Genomic DNA, 20,659 nt, shown 5'->3' on the forward strand with positions numbered 1-20,659 from the left:
GTGACCTTCTGACTAACAGTAAAAAGTGTTTTTCGTTTGCCTCATTTGCATGTTATTAGCATAAGTACACTTACAGCGGGTAGGGACAATCTATATGAGGCCTCGGGGCGGCTATAGTTTCCTCATCAAGTAAACTATTGCCAGTGGTTGAAAGAAGTTCTAAATCGTGGCTAGTGTAAATATTAACTACAAATGTTGACCTATCAATGTAAGACACATTAAGCACGTCGTTAGTTTGTACATTAAGTAGATTATTACAGTCGTTAATTTAATATTTTAAGCAAAGTTTTAAGTAAAACTTTACGAGGTTCGTATAAATAAATTACGGTGGTCCCGGGGTTACCTATGTCAGATCGATATGTAATAGATTCTTAACAGAGCTACAATATTTTAACTGAAGGGAATATAAGGACATATCTTAAACTCCTCTTTAATTGTATGGTTGTTCTTTAATTAATCCTTATGATATATCCACCCATTTATTCATTTGATAAAATCAAACCCTCAGACTCAGTTTTATAACAAAGTTGAGGCTGACACTGTCGTGTCCAATTACGTCATTTCCATATCGCCCTCGAAAGTAATTTCTTATGCCAATCATGAATTTAGTCCACCAGTTAATGTAAAGTTGTGCTTCATTTTGTGCTATTTTTTATTGAATTATATGCAACGTCTGGTTCTAGGAAAGTGGGGAGGGGACATTGACGGAAACGGGTCTCCGAGTGACCTTCCGGCCAGCTGAGACCAGAAGCTGTAACACGAGTGAAGCAGAAGCCACTTTCACCATACAGGAAGACTCACACAAAACCATCAGCACAATTGCATTGTACAAATTGGATTCATGTATTAATTTTATCAGATAGTCCACTTGTTATTTGAAAACACAATTTACGACTGCATCAACCACACCAATATGAAATGGTTTCGATTGGTTAATCTGTTAATGTGGTCATGACTTTTAAACAAGAAAGTCAGACGTTGAGTTAATAAAATGCCATAAACGATATGCTTAATACGATATCAGTTTCCGTAGACCAAAATATTATCTGAGGACACAAATGAACGAGATTGAGAAGTGTGGGACACATAGTACGCACGTGGGAGATGAGAAATTAACATAAATTTTCGTAGTAAACCCTGAAGAAAACACTTGGGAGACGTGTTATAGATGGGAGAATGATATTCAAATGAATCTTAAAGTTAGAGGAAGTGAGGTTGTAGATTCGACTAAAGTAGCTCGTGACACAATCAATTTGCGGGCTTTTGTTAACGCGGCAATGAACTTCGGGTTTCACAAATGGCAGGGATTCCTTGACCAGCTAAATGACCACCAACTCCTTAAGAAAAATTCGGCTCAAGGAATTTATTTAGACGATTTAAATTGGAAACATAATAATTATACACCCATGAAAATATTAACTTTTAAATATTATGCTTATGCAACGTACAAACATAATAGCGCTCTAAGAAATAAACCGCCTTGTTACATTTATGAGGCGCCAGGACACTGCTCACACGTGCATAATGCAAATGGGCGTGTAACAAATTTTTGCATCGACCTTTAAGGAAATGCAGTATGTGCAGTCGCCTCGTACTTATTTTATTTTACTCACTACCTTATTGCGAAACGAAAGGTCTGCTGATCATTGCGGATAAAACGAGTAAAAGTATCTGTCAATGTCTATGCAGCGAAACATTTAGTTTGTATATCTAATGTCAATAAAACCTACTGAACCAAATGACAGATTTTCATGACTGTGAGTACGAGTAATGTCAATTGCACACTACAGCGGCTTCTTGATGTTCAACAGTATAAACATGGCGGTCGTAAGAACTCCTGAGGTGGGAAAGCGAACAGAGCTTTCCAATGTTCTGATAAAAAATAGACAAATAAGTGTATCTGGAAGGTTGTTCGGGCAGAATCTATAGATCTATAGATCTGTATACTTTAAGTTATGGGAAATAATTACTTATCTGTTATCGTTAGCAATTTGAAATTTTATATGACGATAATTATAAGGGTTTGGCTATAGCTACAGTTATAAATTTCTTTTAATACCTGTACGTATTATAAAATTGGTGACAGTATGGGATTGTCAGGTTATGAACGGAATATAAATATTCTTATTTTTAAAATTTAAATTTATGTAATTTAATTTATAAACTCTGATCGAAAAAACTAAACGGAATATACCACTTGGAAGACCTAGAAATATATAAGAAGAAATTAAAATTTATATTAAAGAGATGAGGCTGGGAGATTGCTCTCTGGACTTATCTGACTCAAGAGAGTACAGGATGGCGGTCGCCAATAAACACTGTAATGAACCTTCAGGTTATGTTTATAAAATTCGGGTAAGTATCTTGACTAGCTGAGAGACCATTAGCTTTTTGAGAAGTTCTTTGCTCCATGTAGGTATTGATTAATTAACTAATTAATTTCACTGTAATATGAAAGGATTTAAAATATTTGTCACATCTTTCCACTACGTTTTGTTTTAAATTTCAAAATACACGTAGCATACTTGTCTGATTCAACTGTACTAATGTTGTTATCTGTAGATTGTCTACGTGAACGAGTCACAATCCAACATAAGAACGCATCACCTAACTATTTACAGACTCCATTAACACAGTATGCTACCGGCAGTTCTTATATAAATATCTCTTAAGTCCTGTATAACAGCGAAAATAATGCTCTCATTGTGTGAATAGATTTCTACGTTCTGTCGCATTATGATAGCACCTCCGTAGCATTCTGCCTCATTAACATATTGTGATAACATCTCTCTAATTATACGAGTAAATTTATCTCATTATATTGAATTCTTCAAATCATATATCAAGTCTGTCTTTATCGCAGAGAAACGGGTGTAGTAACGTCAATTCCACCTACTCTTGGAGAGTTTAAAGGGTCCAATGACCTCTGTCAAGTGTACATTTGCACTTATTTGAAAAGTGTATTCCTATTTCCCATAGTCCTACTTAACTATTAATTACGGAATGGCCTATTTCAAGTAAAAGGATCAGTTTTATGGCACCAGCAATGAGTGCGAATTGTTAAAATTCATACTAAACTGTATGCATTGTACAATATTTATATTTCTAAGTGTAATCTAAAAACAAATATGGGATTCGCTCAACCTTGGGGAATAGGCCGTGTTGATGGTAAATGAAAGAAATAAAGTAATACCCCGGTTAACGCTGTTTCGTTATAGCGCTCATTGGCAACTCACTTCGAAATCATTGCTAACACTCATTTAGGTAGCCAATTAGTCATTCAGAGCTCTTTGTACGGAATACTGCATATATATACGTGGCCAACAGTTGTGTAAGTTTTGGCAAATATTTTCTAGTGCTATTTACCCGTTATATCGGGGGGAAAAAGTTTGTAAGTGGTGTTGGTGCATAAAAGATACAAAGGAAAAGTATTTCTTTGGATATGAAATTGCAAGTGTTATGGCGGATAGGCCGGCCCCTCATCTAAAACACAAACTGAATGTCAATTCATCTGTGATTGCCTTGACTCAACCAGACCACATGTCACATTTATTTTACCAAACAGAAGGACGCAGTGCGTTAACTGCCACCTGGTATTTTCGCGCTTTTCTATATCATTTAAATAATCATATAAATACTGTTAATAACTTTTGGATCACCGTGCACTCAACTGAAACACCTGTTTAGGGCAGTGTTCATGTGAAGTCGTGCGAGAAGAAAATCTACGCTCTGAGAATCAATATATCATCAGTTTATAATAGTCTGATATTAAAAACACAGGCCTACCGATGGAATTGTAAAGCAGCTCGGTGCATGGTGATGCGCCTTCTATATTAACAGGTAGGTGGAGCAGAGACAGGCACATGATTAAAGACCCCTTGTTAAGGAAACGGATCAGTTGCGGCCATAATCTAGGTTACAGTTGGCTTCTGAGAGGTGAATAGCCTTGCCGCTAATACAAATTTCTACGTGTTAGTAGCGCCAATATCGTAGATATTAGAGAACGTTCAAATAAAACTACATAAAGAATATTTGAGCTGTTCGTTTATCGTTACAAACCCATTTCAATTTCTCAGGGTTCTTGCCCTTGTTTCTGTAATCTTTTCTTGGAGGCAAACAACTTCAGATAGTAGTTCCATTCATCTGTCGTGCTTAGTTAAGCAGCTACAGAAACCATCTTCCACATAAATCGAACCCAGAACTTTCTTTCGGGCTTTTGACTTTGAAACGAACAACTTTTGTCTACATGCTGTTCTTCTACCGTGTTTAGTTTCCGAGCTACTATAACAACCCCCACCGGTTCTCGAACTCTGGACACTTTACTAGAGTTTTGATCTTTGAGTTCTCTTCCTTGTCTCAAGGAATAAGCATATAATTTGTGTGAAAATCTGCATATTTGTTCTCGAGCTACATGGGAACATACACACACGCCCACAATTTAAATTTTATGTTTTAGATTATCGGCATTATAGAGATAAACGAAATGTCTATGTTTGTTCTTTGTTCATTTCTTAGTGATTAAATTTAGTTACATTCAGGATAAATTAACACCCAATGTAGAGTGCATTGTCCTGATCATGCCTTGCATTTTATCCAGACTATGTATTTACCTATTTATTATTTCCACAGTCTTCATTAATCTGGAGGCAATGATGAGCTAATGACTGGCTTCGTTCTGTCACGTATGCTGAAAATGGATTTGTGGTTACCGTGGCTTATTTTAATATGATCATTATTATGTGCCTGTGCACAGCTTGTGTGTCTTGTGATCTGGCTCTTTGTTACGTCATTCAATGATAGCCCGTATGCAATTACCAAATATTATATCCGAGCTGGGTCCTCGACATCAGTGGCCCTTAATGTTTATAAGATCATGTATTATTTATACTTCTCAATCTATGTTAATAGCCTTGTGTCCGTCGGTTCCGAAGTTTCAAGATATATCAAACATTTAAAAACATTTACTGTGAAAGACGGATTCGTTAAAGAAGCTAATTATAATTGAATATCCAGTAAATATTTCATGTGTTTCTACGTATACTAATTTAAATTTAATATTTTGATATCTGACTACTACAGAGTATTTCGGAAATGAATGGAACCTCTTTCGGGATATGTTCTGTGCACAAAACAATGAAGAATATCAATATTTAGTCTGACCCTGAGACGTTGAATTTCGAGATAATTCCCTTTTGAAAAGAGGCGCCTAGAAACATTTATGGGGGCATTTTAAAAGTGTTGCATATGCTACGGCATTCTATGACGAGTTAATTTGTTAGACGCGTGAATTTTCTGGGTGTCTGACAACTCTTCGACGCGCAGCACGCCATTTGGAAGGACCAGGTTACTGCATCAAGAGTTTTATGTAATTTTTAAATGATAATCTTTAATATCTGAGTCGGTGATCTGTAAAATTGTACATTCCCGTCGAAGTGTTTACACTTTAGTTATATTCTGATTCTTCCAAAATAAAATGAGCCATAACTGAAAGACAAAACGTCGAAAGACCCAAGTTTAAGAATTTTTAGTTTATTTTGTGCACAGAACGTCCCTAACGTTGTACCGTATATTTTATAAACACTCTGTATGTGCTGTTAATATGCTAGTAGTTATGAGTAGCATGCTTTTCTCCAGAACACCCTGGATTAGCATCCTGGATCGTTTATCATGAAAAATTTTCTCGTATAAGATTCGGCATTCTTAACTTCGCAAAAAACCCGTTTTACGGAAATTATATTCCTTAAAATAAGAGTACCTTTCGCTTAAAAAATCCCCAGATTGAGTTTCGAAGCCGGCCATCTTTATAAGTTTTTCCGTATCCGAGGTTCTGCAAAGCAAACAGCAGAAGAGTACCAAGTCTCAACCGTTTCTTTCGCACGCTGACGTATCAAGGTCGGATATGACTCCAAACAAATAGCTACGTTGCGTTAGCCAACCACGTGCATGGTACCAAGAGTTCGTTATCCTCGCAAGAAGCCGTAAGCTAAAAGGTGTAATGGATAGAACACTTACCATTTTTTTTATTTCACCGTGTAAGAAAAACTTGCACTGAAAATTGACACTGCGCAGAGTGGGACGCACAAAGGTTTCTTCCATTCTTGTTCTGGCTGTACATAATTGGAGCTGCACACCTTCTGTTCCTGACATAGACGTTAACGCAATACAAAGCTGGCCGCAATGGTGGCATTTGTCGTAATTGAATTAACTATGTTTTTCAGATGAAAAACTTAAAAAATAGTTTTCAATAAATATGGTGCTCGAAACTATTAACACATCAACTGTAAACATGTTTGTGTAAATTATGGATATCTAAATTAATGATTTACATCCCTTCATTTATTAATATTTCAGTAATTCAGTATTCGAGAATGTAAACTGAATTCGCCTCCTCCGGATAAGGACCGTAGGTAAGATTCTGTGAACATGTTAATTAATCTAGAGGCTTTATAAAACGCGGGTAGTTTCTTGGCTACTTCAGCCTACTGTCGGCTGCTCAAGAAGAAAAATTTTCCATGGGATTATTTATTACCAATAGTACGCATAGAACACTTGTGTATAATTATTTTAAAAGCTGCATGATTTTCTTTTCGTAAAATACGAAATACAGTAAAATTGAAATGAATTCCGAAATTTTAAATGCGAAATACGTAACTGTCGAGAAGAACAGAAATGCTGTTAATAAGAATGAGGCAGAAAGGGTTATTTTGTCTTTCGTTGGGACAGATTAACAACAACTTTAAAGGCGATTTTTATATCACTTCCAGAAAAAGAACGTACTGAACTAACAACGCCGGATTTCCGGTTATATTTGCAGACACAAAAACATTATCAACAGATTACTTATAGTCCGCTACGTAGAGGATGAATGTCGACGGGTGGTAAAGTTGCAGTCCGCGAGAGTTAAGGAAACCCCTATGACACTGGCAACCCGGTAGGCAAGTCATGTGCGCATGCGTAATCCCCTTCCCTATTTCTCAGTGGAGTACATTGGTCTTTAGTATTAAGATATTTCTGACACGTGTTTGTTACTTTCTGCTGCTACGCTGATCGTAGTATCTTGATTCTTTTATTTAGTATTATTTTATAACAGTTTTAGTGTTACAAAGTTTGTCTCGTAAATTTACATAACCACGTTCTTCGTTTTGCTAGTAACGCAGCACATGACTTACGAGCTGCAAACGTCACGGGTATTTAATTAACTCTCGCGGACTGTAGAATCACTGCGTGTCTGATTAGCCTAAATCAGCCTTTCTCAACCTATGGTACGCGTACCACTGGCGGTACGAGAGTCAATGTTGAGTGGTACGCGAACTAAGTAAGATAAACAAAGGTTAATATTAACATAAATAACAGTTTTCCCCGAACGCATTAGGTTAGTGGTACATTTAATGTGTTGAATTAGAATTAGTGGTACGCCGGCGAGAAAGGTTAAGAACCCCTGGCCTAAATCATACAACGGATACTAGATACAGGTGTTATTCTCGTCATCTGAAAACAAACGTATCGAAAACGTGTTACTTCAGACAATCTTTCTCTCACATTGTAGAAAGATTTTTAAGTCTTCGTGAAAGGAGAAGAACAGGTAATTCAACTCTTCCATTTGGAGTTTAATATGCGAGTACTACTACAACAGGTCACCTGCAAGAATCCGGCAGGAGGAAATAAATCCTTCATGTCTGTATACAGTGTTACATACACCTACTCGATATCTTGAACCCTTATTGGCTAACTTTCTATCCCACTGTGCTTAACTAAACACGTATGTATATGTCCATTGGTTATAAACCTGCGATGACCATATCGACCTTTCTATAAGAGTTATAGTGGGGATAAGAAGCATTTACTTTCATGGGTCAGTGGTACCATTTATACACGAATTTACGCGCAATAAATTAAAGCCTTCAGTTCCGTATTTCATCCACTTGTGCTTTTAAACACAGTGTTAATATTCAGGAAATCTGATACGACTCTTGACATAAATTTTAGTTTTCTTCTCTCCCAATCCGACCCACATTCGCAGACCATGCACTTTATTTTAAATAAAATAAAATTTTAAAACATACATAAAATCACATGGAGAGATCCGAGTTAAATGACACGCCAGATTTATTCTCTCCCGTTTTTCCCTGCGACGTTTATTAACATGAATAAGGAAAACTGTGGTAAAGAAAAGGATAAATTAAACTATTAGTAAAATTCACTAACATTGTTTCTAGGAACAAGATATTTAAGGCACCAAGAAACCTTACCTTGAAGATCATAGGAGTTACCACATTTCCAAATGTGGTAATAGCCTAACATTTTTTTTAAATACAGTTACTAAACCACCTTCCGTTAAAAGCTTGTGTCCCATGTGAGTGACTATCAATTTTACGTGTGTGACAATTCTGTACACGTATAAAATTACACAGAAGTATATGTGCAGTTACAGTCTCTTATGTTTGTTATGTTGGAAGGCGTGCATGCGAGTATTTTTATTTTACTGTTCAAAAGACAAAAAGAACAGTAGATATTGCATTATTTCGCCATAGTTGCCAAAATTATGGCAACCGCTTTGTAATGAAATTTGCATGACGGAGCTACATTTCACAAAAGAATCCTTAATTTATTGGTTCTGTCTTTTAGATCACTGTAGGATAACCCGTAAAATGTGTCCATCAATCACAGTTATTTATTTGCTTATTTACCAGATAAATCCAGGCCTTGATTAAGTCATGTACATAAAAATTTATATTAAAATTCTTGCATAATATATACAAACTAATAATTCACGTCCTAACTAAACGTGAGAAGTGTGTTAGCATAGTTCGAGGCTGACACTTAAAAACGGAGTGCAAGGAAGGTTTTGAGAAAGAGAGATGACCTCTGGTTAGAGGGAAAGACGTTTTCTGCATATTATAGTGAACGTTTCGATTGAGGAATCAGAGGCTTCGTTGCTCCAGAAATATCTAACTTAACAGATCCATTTTAAAATAATTATTATATTTGTTTACCGTCAAATCACAATAAAATAGTAAGATAAGATAATTAAAATGATTAAAATATCATCTTATGTTCCATATCGAGCATTCGATTTACATCGGAACATTCACAACATGTTTCGGTTTATCAAACCGTCATCAGGTGTAAATTATAAACTTTTAAACTCAAATTACAATTATTTATAGTTTTTACAATTTTATAAAAAAAAATTAATTTTTTTATTATTATTTTTTATATTTTTTTATCATCTTTCTCAGTATATTTTATGAAAGTTGTGTCTAGATATTATTAATATAACATTATTGTTGAGGTGGTGTTATTGATATTTGTACCAGTCATATATGAAATAGCAATCGGTTCAGACGTGTTCAGAGGAGAGATCCAGAAGCGTTACCATCTCAGAACAAGGTTCGTTATTGATATTTTAATCATTTTAATTATCTTATCTTACTATTTTATTGCGATTTTACGGTAAACAAATATAATAATTATTTTAATTAATATCACAATATGACGCAACTATACTATCTCATGAGATCCATTTTAATTTCTGTTGTATGAAAATGTAGTCCTCACATGCAATCTGAACTTTCTTTATCACAGACATAATCGAGGGGCGAAATTCAGCTTGACGTATGTGCGAAAGTTGAATGGGATAGGTCTTTGAAGTTCCCTACTTCTTTGTCGAAGCCAATTTTCTTGTTAAATATGTGTGTTCTCTCGGGCATGTTTCTACCACAATATACGCTCCTTTCTTACGAATACCTAACTAGATATGGTTAAAAAGATTCACAGTCTGTCAGACCACATGATCAAGTGAGGGGCTTGCTGGCAGTGCAAACCACACCCTGCATCTCACGCAGTGGCAAGTTGCACACGTGTCATCTTGACACTGCATGATGTCTTGCCAACCTGTCAGTCACTTCTAACCACTTCTTCTAATTTGATATTTTCTCTTTGAGCATGCGAACCTTGTTCCCTTATTTCTTTTTCGGCCAACACAAATTCGAGACGACATAGACGTTGGTAGGATCTTAAAAAAGTTAGTATCTTGACATGAAAATCACTTGAACATAGCAACATTAAGATTTACAATGACACAAGTGAAACTTCTATTAATAATATAAGGCTGACATACTGCGCCTAAGTGGAGATTTAACATGGATAATCTGACATTTGACGCCATACTGACAAGCTGCAGATTTGCATTCTCAGGAGGGGTCTGGAGCTCTTCAAAGAAGTACTTCCCACTAACAATTTCGTGGCTTGTCCTTCTTAAAACGTGGATGGCGTTCAAAATTTTATACTTATGTTAATGGCCAGAGACGTATAGTTATTTTCTTGTACCAGAACATTCTTCCACCTAGGAGGCGTCAAATCTTTCTTTTGCTTAAAAATTTCTGCATTTATCTCACATGGAAATATGGCAAGGTAGTTTTATGTCTACTAATCTTAATTCGATGCTCTGTATAAACGTTTCGAAAATACATACTTTGCAAATAGAACAAGCAGAATTAAAGTACTTGGGACCAAACATAAGGCTAGAAATTTTCGGACCTCAAAGAAAGGATTCGTGATTGATCCAATGCTTCTGCCAGAAGTATTAATAGTTTACTAAACTATTTAATGTGGCGTCAGCTTCATTTCAACAAATTTTACTCATATGAGCTGCTCAGTACAATTAAAAGCACGAAAATCTCTGCTCTTATGTGAACTTCGTCTAGAACCATAAAATATTTGTCAATGCTTTTGTAACAGAATTTACGTAAGTTTTATAAACTAATACAATTTTAATTTTGCGATTCCAAACGTAACTACCAATTCGTATTGGTACTTCTGATGGGCCATTCTCAAACGCTTACATTAACCGTACATAAATAAACCTGACGATGATAACGTCTAACAAAATGACTGAAAGGACTAAAGACCTGCGTCACGTACTTCACACTATTTCTTGTTAAACCTAGATATGTACAGATCGATTAATACAACGCAATTTTGTGTTACGTGGTTGTATTCCATATGACATCACAAACGGTGTTGAAAAACAAACTTTACTGTCAACGTTATTATATGTGTTATACAGAAGTTACATGAAATTACGTGTCATCGTTTAAGAAATGTAGTATTTGTCATCATATCTTCAATCCAAGTCTAATAAATGTTTCTACTTATACGATAAACTTTGAAGTGATCACGCCCTACCTTTTACGAAGCAGGCGTTGGCGACGAAACAGCTTTTGAAGTTCAAAGGTAACCTGAAAAATATATCTACATAAAAATACTGATCGTTTTACATAAAATGTTCATGCTAAGTAAAAAAAACTGAGAACTCTATTGATACATTATTAAATCTGCAAGAATCGTGTTGTCGAATATAAACTCATATATCAACTATAAGTCATAATCACACAATCACACTGTTGTGTTAGTCTACATATATTTATTGCATTTTTCTAAAATGCCACGTCATTCATTTCTGGATGCAGTTGCCGACGTCAGTGTTTTATTAAAACTTACGTCATTCAAAAACCTGTCTAACTCTTATTTCGTCTACATTTGCCATAGCAAATATTAATGCGACCTTATAATATTATAATGTCAGCACCTCCATTTCAAGCAATACATGCGAATTTAAATGGATTTAGTGTGAATACTTTTCCTTTATGAAGAACATCACCTTTTTACTTCTAAATTTCATACCGTAATACTCCAACAGAGCCTCAGGCTTCCCTAAGTTTACAATTATATTTCAAGTAAGAAAGAACTGCAGCAGCAGCAGAATAAACAGTTATAGAAAATATTTACAAAAAAGGCAATAAAATTTACTATAGCAGTTATCAAGGAATATCAGTTTTATTATCTACATAGAAAACTTAGTTCAACATTCTTATTTCAGGTTTCACTCTATACGTAAACAAATGTACTTGGGATCAGCAAAGTGTATTTAGTAACAGAAGGTCAACTACTGATCAGGTATTTTCAATGGGCCAGATATCGTAGAAAATATGGGAGTACAATGAAACAGGACATCACCTATTCATAGATTTCAAGAAAGCCATGATTCAGTGAGGAAGGAAGTGTGGCTACAACATTCTCACTGAATGAACGAGATAGTTTAATTAAAATAACTTTAAATAAAGTAAATATCGAATTTTACAGGTATACATTTGGCTGACAAAATTCCAACTCATTATGGCCTAAAAATATTAGAAGCGTTATCACCATTACTTTCAAACTTAAACCTTAAAAACACCATTAAACATATACAATAATACCAGAATAGATGGTGAGTCTAAAGTATGTTTCAAAAATGTAAGGGCATATTCTCGGAACCAAAACAATAACAAAATTCCTATGAACACGAGGTCGGAAATGCTTCCTTACCTACATATATCTGCATCGCTCTTCTGATGCCACTCTACTGAACTTTGTACATTCACGTGCCCAACCAATAACCCAGGCAAGAGATTACCGGTTATGAGTTTTGTTAGTACGACGTCGGCACATTGTGGTTACAAACCTATCCAGGATTCAGTGAAGGGAAGTCTATGATTTGGAACATAAGTGCTGTAGTTTGCTAGAGCACGTAAAAATGTATCTGCGATTCCTCGACAACGATTTGTCATTGCTTCTCGAAGATGAAATCCGCGGAAAATGTAGTACATGTACGATGGGGCTCCTACTCACTCCAGCTGTGTAGTCAGAGGTTACCTGGATTAGACGAGGAGGCCCTGTGGCATGGCCACCGCGATCTCCGGGCCTGAATCCCTCGGACGTTTACCTGTGGGGTCACTTGAAGTCCCTGGTGTATACAACGCCAGTTAACATACAGCAGGAGCTATGTGGGTTGCTTGTTGACACGGTTAAAACAAGCTCCGGTGTGTTCGAGCGTGTGTGGAGGTGGAGAGATCAAATTTTAAACACTTCTTGCAACATCGCGAATTAGATAAATTGTAACAAACACTTTGTAACACGAATATGTATTCTGCATTCACTTATATTATCTAGGTAAGGAAGCATTTCCGACCACGTGATCACAGAAACTATTTTATTATTTTTGTTCCCAGATCATGTAATTAAATTCTGCAAACATACTTTTGACTCACTCTGTATATTGGAACTGAGTGGGAAAAGTTAATATCGCAAAGAAAATCACAGAAGCTCTATAATACGCTGATGATGAGATTGGTATTGAGTCCAATGACGGACTCTTGTGAACACAGTAACGAATCTCCTGATTCTATGTATGACTGGGAAATTCTTGACTCCTTGGTCGACTGTCAGTTTCCCAGGAATGATTCTGCTTCATGTACCTAGTCACAATCATGTTTCTTTGGGCTGTAAACGCTACTTATCCAAAAAGCTGCCACTGAAAGCTGAAACGTTGTCCGCCCTGTATGCGCATCAAAATGCTCGCTGTCCTTTAGATCTAAATCATAGCTTAGAGCAGATGGAGATATCAGAGCAAAGAAGAGCCAGAACTGAGTTTCCTTAGACCTGTCAGTGCTTCCGAACAATAAGATCGAGGAATGTTTCTGTACGCACTGAGGTATGTATTTTTCTCTCGTCGGATACGGTCACGAGTCACGAATAACTCTGCTCGTCCTGTGGCAAGTCACGAATACGTGTTGTTTTGTTGTCCCGTACTTGCGGGAGACAGCGGAAGCACATCGACAAGACGAGCGGGTTTAAACAAGCCTTGTGATAGGCGGCACAAGCCTAGTTCACACACACCTGTTCGAAGCAAGGAACTGGACACAACAAGCCCTGTATCGTCTTCTGAAAAAATCTGGTCAGATTTTTGACTGTCTTCTCCAAATACTTTCGTATCCTCCTTAAACGTCTACACAAATGCAACTGTCTCTGGTTCATGAGCCATTAATTAATAAAAACACCTGTGACGAGTTATGAGCATATCTATTATCACTGTAACGAATTAAATTATTAATATTTTCAGATTTAAAAATAGAGTGTTCTTCGCCGTCTTTTACACGTACAGTCCTGTCACCTTTTTCCTTCGTTTATATTTGCTTCAACTTTAATATTCGGTTTTCAAGAATGCCTCCAAAATAGTCTATCCATTTCTACTAAGACTTTCTTATTATTGAACTGATATATGTTATTTTCAGTAATTTTTATTGCTTGCATTATTTTTGTAATCCGTCTGTTCATATGTTGCGGCCACTCTAAAAAATATTTTTTTGCCGTGTAAGATATTTGGATCCATAGAGCAGCACAGGTACAGCGAAAAATTACTCAACAGAAACTTAGCAATTTTTTTTTAAATTACCCACATTTGTCTATTTACAGTTCCAAAGAGCTGTTGAAATCTACCTCATAGTTCGATACGTACATATTAAAGTCCTTATTCTTTGCTGTCGATTGAGTAATATCAGATTATTCAAATTTAAATGTCAAATATTATTTGTAGTTACTTTAGTTATACTGTATGGAAAAGTGGTGCACACTTATATAAAGGGAGAGAGAGTGAAGGTAAAATAGTTCTAGTGTATGTTATTCTTTAGTTACGAATTCCCTTGCAAACTTATAAACCATTAAACCTTACAGCACATAACTTGTTCGTAATAAACCTAAAAATTTTCAGTTCTCACCAGAAGTGTTAACTCAGCAGGCTTCCTGTGTTCTTTGTCATTTTAACGTGTTTATTGCGGTATACGAGTGCAAGCCACTGGCAGAAAGTTATGGAGTCCGCACACGAGCACTTAATGTCAGATGTGTATTGCATGCTTCAATTAGGAGTAAATCTAATTAACTCTATGGAGCAGAGTTCTTCTGGAAAAAGTAGCTGATTGTCGTTCAACTGGTTCAATAATTTCCCTGCCTTTTACAGACTCCAACGTTCACTACTGTGCCCTATACTGAGTCACTTCAATCTACATTAATACTTGGTTTCTTAAACACATTAGAGACCTAATAACATTCTTCTATTTTCGCCTCTCTTTTTCAAAGTGACGTCTTCCCTTCTCGTTTACCGATTCCAGTCTTATATGAAGTTTTTACCTTCCATATGTGTACTATGTGACCCACACGTCTCGTCTTCCTTGATCCCCGGATTCCATTCCGTCCGCATCCAATAAATGTCTGATTAATACGTATGATTGCCCGAAAAAGTATGTGCCGATAATGGATTCAATAAAATACTTTCAGTTTGTGCTTTCTTCACCGCGTGATGTATGTTTGATGCAAAACAAACGTCTAACGCTGAGTTCGGATGTTGTTATGCTGTCATTTTGTGTGGCAGAGCTCCGGATTAAAACTGCGGTCGTCCTACATCCATAAGAGCTGCTGGTCTGCTTTTATTTTATATTTTTAGGATGAAAGAAAATGGTTCTACGTAATTTCTCAGTAGTTATTGTTTTTCAGCAGTAGAAATATACGTTATAATTTGCATAAACACTCTTAAAGAAAACAGTTCTTTAAATAAATACCAAAATAGAAACAATAGGCGAAGTGGAACATGAAGTTGTGTTGCCTGACTGAGCAGTTCGCCACGAAGTACAGTTCCAATAAATCTCAGCTTGTACCAGAGATGACTGGTCGGCTTCACGCTCCGGGAACTTTATCCCCAATAAAATAGCCCCTAGTGTCTTTTAAATATGAAGTTGCGTGGACGTCAGAGTTTTTCTGGACGTAGTGGTGAAGAGAAAGGTATCAGCCCCTACCTATAATCAAGCACCAATCGCCTATCCTATAGCCAATGTCTATCCTGCCTAAACAGTACCAGCCTATACTAAGTCCACGTGGTTATGGCTGTTGGTTTGACTAGACGTATGTCAAGTCAACATCATCTTTTAACCTTTAAGTTCTTACTGACTAATGTTAAATTTAATTTTTAGGAAACTAACAGAGGCATGGAATTCATTGTAAACTTAATCCATACATTACTAAAAGAGTATAATGTAAGTAATCTTTTATTCAAGTACGTTTTCAAATATTACTGCTCTTTAATTCTGTTAAATCTGCCCTTGAATATATTTAGGAACGTCCGAAACTTCCACGCAGGGCACGAGATGGCAATAATTGCTGCATACGTTACAGAGGTTGAATTAAAGACCCATTTCTCCCAACGTTGTTCGGAAACTAATAGCAATTCATAGCTGAAACAAATGTCAGTGCAACAACAGACCCATTCAGAAATTTTGACGAAACAGTGCGCAGTGTAAACTAGGCTTTACGCTGAGTCAGCAGCGAACAATCTTTATCTTCTTGTAACTAATGATTTCCCTATAAGGTGAGAATTACATGGGACCCAATTCTATTTGATAATGCAGGGGCTTGTAACCTCGTTTGGTCTGTGTATGATTGATCTAAAGGACAATGACGTCATTTTCAAACATTTAAAATAGCGCAGTGTTATCAAAATGTTTCAACGATTGTAATAATTTTGGTGCTACTATTTATATTTCTTAGCACGTCACTACAAAATTTATGGTAGTTGGTTAATCTGTGAAATTCTTAAGAATATCGGTTCTCAACAGAAAGAGTAAAGACAGTAGTAACATATTTAAGTATGTCGTGTAATTTTCCTTAACTTAAGACAAACCTCCCTAATTTCATTTTCCTTTCAAGATCACTGAACAGTATCCAGCGGGTTTTAAACGCAGGTACAGATGACAACTGAAGAAAATAGAACAGTAAAACGGCAGTGAAACAGAATACTGGCCTCAGGTATCTTCTAACCAAACCGGAAACTGAGCTCATCTAAGTTTTAAAATTCCCTATGCTATATAGTAATAATATTTTCTGTATTCTGTCAGATTAGGTTGACTGAAAGTTTATACAAAAGGAACTGTTAACGTTTTGTATCTTATTGGTTTCAAAATAATTTATCATATTGTTAATTTTATGAACTCAGATAAAAGCTTTGATTTGTGACTTTATCAGTCACAAATGTTTTTTTCTATGAGGCAGACACAGAAACGCTTCGTTATAAAATATTAATGTAGCGATATCAATTATTTAAAATATTCTTGTGCATTCTCTTTCAGTTAAAATGCTTTGCAAAGCACTCTGTTTCTAAACAATTTAGTTTTTATTCTTGTATCAGCTTAAGAAATAACTTTTGAGAATCATGTCAAACAAATATCGCTCTTTTTCACGAACTGAAGTTTCGGTATATCGTAAAGAACATGAAAGAAAACACTTTATGAACTAACAAACATTCCTTGAATGTATTTTTCTCTTAATACAATAACGAACATCTGTTTTATCACTGACTGACTTTTAAATACCAAAATACGAGCATGACTTCCGCTTCAGATAACAGACATTCCTGCTTTCCATCTTCCTACAAAAAGCAACAAACCGCCGGGTATTATTGGCTTGGCGACGTGCCTGGAAGCTTCTCGAACACATCACCTGCTCCACAGCGTGTTACAGGCCCATTGCATGCACTTTATAAAGAAAGATCAAGAAGCTTTTTGCCGATGTAACCAGTCTGGAGTTCGAACTCCCAGGTCGAGTGCGCATACCTTTACGGGGGCAACCTACTCGTTAAATGATCGCCCACAGCGGTACTTGTCATCCTCCCAACCGACCACCATTCCTTCTGATGGTCTGAAATTGATACTTGTCCTGCATAGCGAACCAAGATTTCTTGGTTATTATTTCCTTTTATTATCAAATATACGACATTTTCCTTTTTGCCATGATTCCTTACAGGGTTTAAATTATGACTGTGGCAACATATCAATTCGCAGCCCGCGGGCCGTATGCGGCTATCTTTAAAGATTTATATTGCGCCACAGAGTCCTCGAATTATAAACTATACACACACGTATATAATAATATTAGGAACTTTAATTGTCAGGAGATTCTATGGGTCAGATTTGTTAAAAACTGTATGACTAACGATAGTGGTTTAATTTAATTAAATTCTTTAATATTAGTGTACTACGTCAATAGCCAGAAGGCCAACTGGCGATGATGATTATAATATGTAATAGCAAGCTTTGTTAACATTTTGTGAACTACATTATACATACGGGCTTACTAACGCTTCTATGAGTAGGCCAAGCCTTATAGGCCATGTCTAATTCCTTAATAAACTAATTGGAGCCGGGCCCTTCCTTGTTCAGCTGTCAACACTTTCCCGGTGTACGTAGGTTTCGAAGAGCCATTACGGCATTCACAAGAAAACACCAGTGGCCTCTATTCTGAGCCAAAATAAAAAAACAATCTACAGACTCCCATCCTATTTCTTCATGATCTTTTAACGGTATTCTACATTTATGCCATGGTCTTCCTGGTAAGCTCTTCCCTTCAAATCTTCAGACCAAGCTTTGAATGTAATTCTCTATCATTTCCAACCTTTACTAACAGTAATATATGCAATGCTCTTAAAAACACACTTTCACTTAAGATTTTAAGTATTCTACATAGCCAGTCACATTCATAAAAACAAGAGTTGAATGTTTGAAGGCGAGCATCGAAAACGGGTCTCATATATACAAGTAACTTGTCACTCGATTGCTCAGTTCATTGACACTTGCGTCTTGCCTTTACTAACGAGCAGTTTTATGTTAGATTCATTACCATTTATACAGATTACTTTATGGTCTCTTCTCGTTCTAAGTTGCAGGATTATTCTTGCTTTAAACCACGATAAATGTAAGTTTGCTTATTTAAATATAAAATATTTTCTATTCAGAAATTGATTAGGGCAGAAATGCCTTTAAAGCCATAAAATTATATTAGCTGAACATATAAACCCCCAGTAAATAAATTTAATAGAATATGAATCAATATTATGAATCAGCTTACTAATTAAGTATTTCAATCTTTCGTGTGACGTAAGAAAAAAGGCCACTCGTCGGTGGAAACAAGAATCAGTAAAAGTCGCTTATTAACGGGAAAGTGGGATTAAATTTTATTACAAAATTAATACACGTACCTTGCACAAAATCTTCGAGACTGCATTTTGGCAGGCAGTTTGCTAATGAATGTACAGTAGACTCACCCAATTAAACCGCAATCCGGTTAACCCGCTCCCGGATAATCGGGAGTCTACTGCAACATCACTGAAATTGCACTGTTGTTCGGTTGCGATCTCATTATCGCATTTCACTCCCTGTATTTGCTTTATCATATTGTGACGCAACTTTCAACACCGTCTAGGAGAATCAAGTCTTCGTCGATGTTTTAATCTTCACAGTTTGATATTTTACAGTTTCGTATAAAATGCTCGGGGTTACAAGTTCTCTCTGATGAAAAAGAGTTTGAAGTATACTTCTTAACATGCATTTATGCAGCAATTTTCCTACCACAAGGCATTTGTAACAACGTAGGTTCTCTCTGAGTATAAAAGAGAAGATTCCGCACGAAGGTCAGTCAGCTTGCAGTATTGACGTGAACACAGCAACTTGTCCTCCTCTGCCCTGAGCTTGGCTTTTCAGAGACACAAAGAAATAACGATCACGAACTGCGGCAAAGTTTTGACGCCCGCTGGCCATACATTCCCTTCCTCTTTCTAACCCAAATTACTTACACTAGCATGAATTGTAAGCAAGTATTTCGTTTTAACGACAGATATATAAAACCGCTACTTCACAATTTTCTATCACTATAAATCTGTACGAGAGGAGTATATGTCACATTACGTACAAACACAACTTCAGCGACGTTTCTGACTTAAACATTTAAAGTTGTTTCATGCTTCGTCATTAACACAGACATTCAAACTGTGTTATTTGGGAGAAATTGCATCTAGACGTCAAGAAAAACGTGAAGTGTATAAAAAGTCCCAAATGCTTGCTACGTAAATCAAAGTGCACGTCTTCCACAGACGGCGGTAAGAAACGTGAACACACTTGAAACCCTGAAGACTCCGTTCTGACTAAGAGACGTCCTTATTCCACAAATGTTGTCAAATATCGAACAGATGTTGTTACGGTTATTAGAGATTCCGTCTTCTACAATAATAAATCGCCTAAACTAGTTATATGGAAATAGATGCCGCCGGCCTGATAAAAGTGATGGAAATCCTGTCGACGAAGCCAAGTCAAGTAAATTGGATTCAGCTGTGCAGCCTGGCAACGTGCGGAACCATTTGATCAAAGTTGTAATTGTTTCTGCTCAACACTCCCCACGAATCCAAATGAGGTGGCTGCTTCCGTCAGAGTAAATAAGTAATTGAAGACCAAAGGTGTTGACCGGACATACCTTTTATGGTAAACTTCAGCGTCTATTACCTTTACTAATATGGACGTATGGATTAAATTAAGTGCATAGTCTTAAAATGTAGTCTCTTAATGATCAGCTGTTACCTTAATGAGTATATCGGAGGATTAATATGAAACAGACGTCTGGAACTTTCATGATATTCCAGCACTGTAGTTGAAGCTATAAAGCCCTCGTCTGGGCTGTTTAATGGTTGTGAAAACGAGGAATTAATTAAACTATCCCACAGGTTGTTATTTAATCATTTATTTAATCACTCTGCAACAAAAAGGTAAAAATATTCAAACATGCATATTGACTATACGACAGCCGTTCTTAGGGGGGGGGGGGAGATTTGTAATCAAACCACAAGGAAGTGTATAAAATTAATCGTTTGTCTCCTTTAGGCGCGTTCGCAACTTGAAGTCGCGAAACTAATAAAGATGAATTACAGCCCTGAAGATGGAGACACTGTTTCTCCGATACATCTTTGTCT

The 20,659-nt window shown here is 36.3% G+C and overlaps 1 protein-coding gene across 1 annotated transcript in view; it reads right to left on the bottom strand.

The window, feature by feature from the left end:
• The window catches only part of LOC110832887 (uncharacterized), a 357,980-nt gene extending 345,574 nt beyond the window's left edge, over positions 1-12,406 (bottom strand). Inside the window, exons 1-2 of the mRNA XM_087348735.1 lie at positions 12,370-12,406; positions 11,188-11,240 (exon numbers count right to left, since the gene is read on the bottom strand). The gene's annotated coding sequence lies outside the window, so the exon portion shown is untranslated. The remainder of the gene's footprint in view (positions 1-11,187; positions 11,241-12,369) is intronic.
• Between the last annotated feature and the right edge of the window lie 8,253 nt (positions 12,407-20,659).

Source organism: Zootermopsis nevadensis, unplaced genomic scaffold (assembly GCF_977971745.1).
Source record: "Zootermopsis nevadensis isolate Lab colony 2312 unplaced genomic scaffold, Znev_1.0 Znev_ptg000013l, whole genome shotgun sequence".
In the NCBI taxonomy this organism is placed as follows: Eukaryota; Metazoa; Arthropoda; class Insecta; order Blattodea; family Termopsidae; genus Zootermopsis; species Zootermopsis nevadensis.